The 7,147-nt window shown below is 46.0% G+C and overlaps 1 long non-coding RNA gene across 1 annotated transcript; it reads left to right on the forward strand.

Annotated features, from left to right (window-relative positions):
* The first annotated feature begins 3,387 nt into the window (after nucleotides 1-3,387).
* Nucleotides 3,388-6,904, forward strand: LOC117847363 (uncharacterized). The gene is made up of 2 exons (XR_004638613.2): nucleotides 3,388-4,645; nucleotides 4,747-6,904. It is a non-coding gene; the product is annotated as an uncharacterized lncRNA (long non-coding RNA).
* The last annotated feature ends 243 nt before the right edge of the window (nucleotides 6,905-7,147 follow it).

A 7,147-nucleotide genomic window follows, 5' to 3' on the forward strand; every position in this document is an offset into this window, starting at 1 on the left:
CATCCCCAGGTTGCATTCTTACTTGATGATATCCTGACCTCATATCAAGTTTAGTAAAATATGTGGTACCAGCCAACTCATCCAATATCTCATCTATAATGGGCATAGGATATCTGTTTTTGATGGTAATGGAGTTTAACTTCCTGTAATCTACACAAAATCGCCAAGTACCATCCTTCTTTTGCACTAATAAAACTGGAGAGGCAAAAGGGCTATTGCTTGGTACAATCAATCCTGCTTCTAGTAGTGCCTTCACTTGCTTTTCTATCTCATCTTTATGCAAATGTGAGTATCTATAGGGTTTGGAGTTAACAGGGATAGAATTGGGCAACAAAGGAATATGATGGTCATGAAATCTTGGTGGTGGAAGGGTTTTAGGATCCTCAAAGACATCACTATATTTTTCTAAAAGTTGCTGAATTGGAGCAGGTGTGAGAGAAGGTGGTGTAGTGCCATTTACCTCAACCAGTGCAAAAGCCCCCACATCATTACCAGCCATCCATGTTATCAGTTTTTCTGAAGATACTCCCTGTAAAGCAAGTTGAGATGGTACCACTCCTTGAAGGAAAACCTTCCTGCCTGAGTCCTCAAAAGATAGGGTTTTGGCCTCCCAATGACAGAGCATGGGGCTGTGGGGTTGTAATCAGTCATAACCCAGTATAGCATCAAAGGTCCCCAAATCCAACACTATCATATCAGTATGAAATGTGTGTCCCTGAATCCACCATTCCATTTGTGGGACTTGTTTGTCAGTTAAAATGATACCCCCATTAGCCACCTTGACCTGTTTAGGTGTCATAGGTGTAGGGTGAATTCCACAGGCCTGAATGAAAGAGGAGCTAACAAAACTGTGGGAGCTCCCACTATCCACCAAAATGAGCATCACTTTGTTTTTGACCATGGCCCTGAGCTTCGTGGCTTCTCCAGGATCAGTGCCAGCAAGTGCATTCAAGGAGAGATGGCAAAACTCTGCAGTCAAAGCATCTTCCATATCCAATTGGTGGAGCACTTCTTCTGTTAAAGGGACATCCAGATCATTCACCACCAACGCATTTAAATGAGGCTTTGGCCTTTTTGTGCACTTAGCAAGGTGGGTAGAGTCAAATGGTTCAGAACAGGAGAAGCAAAGGTTGTTGGCTTTACAAAAATCACGTTTCTGCCTTTCCTTACTCAGTGGTGAAATAAGAGGCTGAGATTGTTTAGGCTCATATTTAGTGGTAGGACTTAGAAAACTCCTTGAACCAGAAGTAAATTTGGGTGGTTTAAATCTCCCTTTGTCTTGTAACTATTCTTGGACTTTAGCAATTCGAATGGCTGTCTCCATTGACTGAGGAATCTTAGATTGCACTATGGCAGCTATCTCTGGCTTAAGTCCTCTAGTGAACTGGGTAATGAAAAACATCTTATCATACCCTGTATTGTGCATTTCAATCAGAAACTGCAGAGATTCATACTCTGACACATAGTCCTCTACAGTACCAGTCTGCTTAAGCTCCAATAGTTCAGATATAGCATGTACATAATCATATGCCCCAAATTTGTTCTCCACCGCAGTCATGAACTTGTCCCAGGTATTAAGCTCTCCTTTGAGTCTCTGCACCTCTACCCAACGCCCAGCATTGTCTTTCATATGCATAGTAGCAGTAGTAATCCACAAATGCTCAGGCACATTATAAAATCTGAAGAAATCCTCACAACGATGGCACTATACCTTTGGATCACGGCCATGAAACTCTGGAAATGCCAACTTTGGTCCTGCATTCTTATAACCTGGGTGCCCTTCTGTCTGTTGACGAGGTGGAACAAATGTCGAACGACTGGGATGCATACCTCCAGGAGGTTGTGGAGGGTGTCGTTGGTGACGGAAGTGCATCGGTGGACCTGAACCCAGCGAATTCACAGAACCAGCATCGAAGTCGTCTTCTCGAGCATGATCCATGGTCAGTTGGGCCACTGCTTTGCCTGTTGCCTCGAGTTGCTTAGCCAACAGATCTTGATCCTTGAGAATCGCCTTGACACCGAGCTCTTGATTGACCTGCATCTGCTCCTGCACGCGCCCAATCTCGCGGACCCGTGCGAAGAGCAAGTCAATGCTGTCAGTCATGTGTTGCCACTGGGCCGCATCCCTCTGCTTTGCCGCATCCATGGCGTCCAGCACAAATCGGGTTTGAAGCGAGGGTTTTGGAGGTGCCGTGGTGACCGCCCGCAAATCGAACCAACGTGGAGTAGGACTAACAGGAAATCAACTGGAATCGCCGGTTTTGCGCGGCAAATCCTAGGATCTCAGCAAGCCTACTCCGATTGTGGTCTGACCGACGGATTAGCGCGGACACAGCGAACGCCGCCGAGGAACTCCAGTCTCTGATACCAGCTGTCGTATCCCTTGGCTGCCGACGATCGCCGGCGACGTGAGTAGACAAGGATGGATCAAGATAGGATCAGATAATCGCCGAGGAAGGATTCCCCGAGATTTCTCTTTGTATTGCTTTTGAATAAGATGATAGATAGTGTTCTGTTCTGCTACTCAAACGCTTAATACATTAACTCTCTCCCTCACCGACGGCTGAGCCCACAGACGGTGCCCGCCGCACACACACACACACGCTACACACGCTTGCTCTGCTTCGAAGGCGCCCCTTGCTTTTTCCCGCCTTCACGCCCTCGCTGTGCCGTCGACGCCAGGCGCGACATGCTTGTACAAGGCCCAACAGCAGCATCATTCTCCTGGGCATTGGCAGCAGTAAGCCAGTAACAGCCATGTGAGGCAGGACGACGAGGCTGCTCTGGGCGCTGCTCCTGCTGCTGCTCTGCGTGTCCGCGCGCCTCCTGGGCGCTCGCTGCGCTGGCGGCGGGAGGGGCGGGGGAGTCGGAGGCGGAGGCGGCGGCGAGAGGAGCGGAGGAGTCGGGGGCAGGGGAGGGAGGAGCACCGGTGGCGGAATGATGGTTCGGTTGCAATATTGCTCCGACATTGGCATCGGCGGTGCGGGGGAAGGTGGTTTTCGGTGCCTGTCGTGGTGGCGTCGATGGGTCCGCCCGTGGTACCGTAGGAGTACAGGCGGCGGCCTGGTCGCGAGGCAAGACAAGCGGCGAGGACGCTTGCAGTTGGTGGCGACAGGGTTCTGGAGCGGGAGGGAGGACAAGAAGGAGAAGGGGGCGCACCAAGGGATGGCCGCGCAGCGTCGACACCTGTGGTGGCTTATGGGAAAGAGAAAGGAAGGATGGAGGGAGAATGAATGGGCAGCGTGGGCTCGGTTTGGTGGCCGCATCCGCATGTCAAACAGTATGAGTGTCTTTGCAACAGGACATGTGTGGGTGTTTTTTCTTTTACAAAATTGACATGATTTCCGATTTTTTTCTTTGCATTGAAATATTTTTGAGCCTATAAACCTACGAGTAAAAAAAAACAACCAACCCTTTGCCGGCTTGCCGCCGTCCGTCGCTATCGCTCTTCCGGTCGTCCCGACCCCGAACCGACCCCAGCTTTGCTTTGCTGCCTTGCGGGCGCGGCCAAACGGCTCCGCGAACGCCAGCGCAGAACCCATGTCCGTCTGGGATCCCGCTTCGGCTGGCGCTAGGCTCCTCCACACGCCTCCACCGCCTCTGCCCGCCTATAAGTAGCGCCCGCGAGACTCTTCCCCTCGCGCTCTTCGTATCTTCCTCTTCGGTGTTCGGCGCCTCGTGTGTCCCGTCTCGGCGCCCCGTCGCGTTTGCGTTTCTCCCCCTTTCGTTTCAATCGTTCTTTCTTCTCCGCTTGTTTTGTGGCGCCGCATTTGCCCTTACGTGCTCGCAGATTCCTGGGTCGATCGCGCCCGCCTCCTTGCGACGCGGGGACCGACTCTGAGTTAATTTGGTCGACGATTTTCGTTTGGTGTTCGCCTTCTCGGCGTGTGGGTTGCAGGATTAGATCCCAATTGGGTGTTGGAGTTCGTCGCCATGGCCGCTTGGCAAGGGATCAGACTCTGGAGGTTGCGGCAGGTCAGTCTCTCACCAGATCAGGCAGTTCCATTTGTTTTGTCACTTGGATCCGGAGGTTTCAGACTCGACTAGTCCCCACACGTGATCTTCTCATCCATGCTGAATCATCGGTTATTACTCTGCACATGAGGTAGGCTCGAGGCCCTGGTTAATTTCTTACTGTAACCGCTTATCTCGGTTTTGGTATGTGTACGCATGTCGTCCTTCACATGCACAAGGAATCTCGATTACTGGTCAAGGAGCAATACTGAAGGGTGGAGGTTTGCCTATCATTGATTGGTTCCAGTTTGTTTTGAAACGACGGTGGTATGTGAAGTGTGTGCTGCAAATAATTAGAAACTCGATCATCCTGATTGGAAATTGTTACTGAATCAACAGGCGTGGAGGTTTACATTGTTACGGTTATCGGAATGGAATTGTCTAGACCAGGGTTCATAGCATAAGCAGAGCAAGACTGTTTGGATATCTCAATCATTTAATTTATTGGTAATTGGTATGCACAGTCTAGTTTATGATCACTGCAATCTTGATTTGGATTAACCAGTAGGGGGGCACCCCACCTGTTTCATCAAAAACAATTGATTTAGATTGGTTGTTCTTCTCCAGCTATTTTGTTACACAGGTTGCTGATTGCGATGAGTGAGTCTGCTGTCTTACAGACAAAGGCCTCGTGAGTTTTGTTGAATACCAATTTTTTGTCCCACTTTTCCTAATATGATGAAACACAGTTCCTGCTATCTTTTTTTTAATATATAATTGACTTTCCTGTAGGCTACCTTTGGTGTGTCTGCAGTTGGGAGGAGACTTACTTTGCTGTCATATTAAGTTATCTCTCTCTATATAAATCTGTAACTAAGTTGAAATTCGGACATTCTGATTAATCAGCAGTGGTAGAAGATACCAGCATATTTTGGAGCTTCAATCCAAGACAGATGAGGAATTTTCTAACTGAAAAAACTTAGGTGCTGCCCTATTAAACTTTTTGACACTCAATTCAACTCTTTTCAAGTCGCAGATCTTTTAGCTCATCTGACCAGTACTCTGGTAGTGTGTCCGGTTGGGTGTTGTGATGTCTGGTTTGGGGCATCTATCTGCATGGTTTGATTTGCTTCATCTAATTTCTGTCTATATTTTGTGCTCGCCCTCTCTGCATATTGATTGCAGAATTAGTATGACATTGGAAGTATCTATAGCAGAAAAATGACACCGCCTAGTCGATGATACATTGGTTTGATTAACTGCATTTGGTGATTCCAGGTCTGAATGGTTAGTTGTGCATTATTTTGGCTCGCTCTCTAATGAACAAAAATGATCTTATGATCCCATAATGTGAGGTTTGAGACCTTGGATTTACTTAGAATTCTTTTAAGCTAATCTTTGTTGTGGAAGTGTCTGTGAAGAGATTTTAGGTAGACATTGACTACAGAGATTGAGCAGGGTTGGTGAAGAGACGTAGGTAGACATTGACTACAGAGATTGTTGATGGCAATGGCAATTTTTATATTCTGCTGATATTGTCTGTAGCTATGAGAGCTCTGATTGAATTCATGTTCAAATTCAAGTCTGTATAGGAAGTTGTTGGAGATGGATTGACCTTTTACCCAAGTGGAGATCACATATTGGAAAATTCATGACACTTTGTTGGATACAGTATAGCCTCACGTTTCTGATTTGTTGCTCTAACAATTCAATTTCTGGCTGCATCATTTCTGATCTATGTGTTCCCCAGCAACTGAAATTATGTGGAGGGGATTCCTTTTTGCTGCAGCAATTGAAATATAAGCAGGCTGCTACTTCCCAAATTTAGTCGCCAATAATATTCAGTCATTTTCGTCACCCAATCACTGTGAAATTCTTGCAGATGTGATACACAGATGATGAGATCAGATTTCCAATCATGGTGCGTGTGTGTCTGTTCATGATCTCTCTCTTAAGTCAGGACTAGACATTTGATGGACCTTTGGTCGTTACAGATTTCACATTGACGATTCTACGCAAACTGAAGCTATGCATGATCTGTGCTTATCTTTCAAATTCCACTACCTTCTTCATTTCGCTGCCAACTTATGAATACTGGATGTTGATGCAAAACTTTATTATTGAGACTGATCTGCAGGCCTAGGGGATTCTATAGCTCTTTGGAAGATCTGTGCCAGATTGCCTGTTTGATAACCCATTTCTTTAAAAACACGCTACTTTCTGCATATTGTTTGCAGTAAAGTTCTGATTTACCACTTGATTGGCACATTACTTTCCAATCCACTCATTCTATTCGGCTCGGTTTTAGTTGATGACTGTCTGGTTGGTTTTTAGTTTATTGGATTCAAGTATGGATGCTGAGAATTCAGAGTTATGGGCATTTCACAATATGCAGAGTTTACACTAACTTGCATTTTATAGTATACGCAGAGTTTGCACTCACTCGTGCTAGATCCAGATTGCTCCAAATTTTGGGTCTACTTTGTCCGAATTTAGTTGTTGGTTGGCTTCCATCAGTTGGAGCTGAGTGAGGATGGGTGCTGAGAGTATTCTCCAGCTTGTGACAATGGACTCTTCTTCCTTCCTTCCGGTGTTCAATATAATCCTTTCGGCGTGATTCTTAATGTCTGTGATCTGGTTTAGATGCATTCCTTAGCCTACAATGATTTGGTGTTCTCTCCAATAGCTTATATAGTTTGCAATTTTGCACTATCCTGTCCTCAAATTTCATCCCCTGGTGTAGGTTTTCACTATTTGAGTTGCTTTCTAGCAAGAAAGAAATGATTTACCTCTCATTGTAGGTCTCTATGCTGATTTTTCAAAGACCAATCAGGTGCTGGGCAGAAGGGGATGAATAATTTGCAACAATTTGCATTCCGTTAGGTATTTCAACTTCAAGCAACAACACTATAGGTGATGCCAAAAGTAATAAAGGTCCTGCCTTCTTTTAGTGATGAGTTGCACCTATCTGCACTGGTTGGAGCTGATAAATGAGTGTCTAGTATTTTGACCAATGATAAAACAGGGGAACATCAGCAAATATTATTTTAGCAAATGATAATTACTGATTTCTGATTTGGAATAGCTAGTTATTGTTATAAAATATTTTTCAGCTAGTGGACGCATGGTGCCTGTTGTGATCTCAGCTGCGGACTGGTTTCATTCAGTAGTCATTAGCGCTTATTTGTGATAT

Source organism: Setaria viridis, chromosome 3 (assembly GCF_005286985.2).
Source record: "Setaria viridis chromosome 3, Setaria_viridis_v4.0, whole genome shotgun sequence".
NCBI lineage: Eukaryota > Viridiplantae > Streptophyta > Magnoliopsida > Poales > Poaceae > Setaria > Setaria viridis.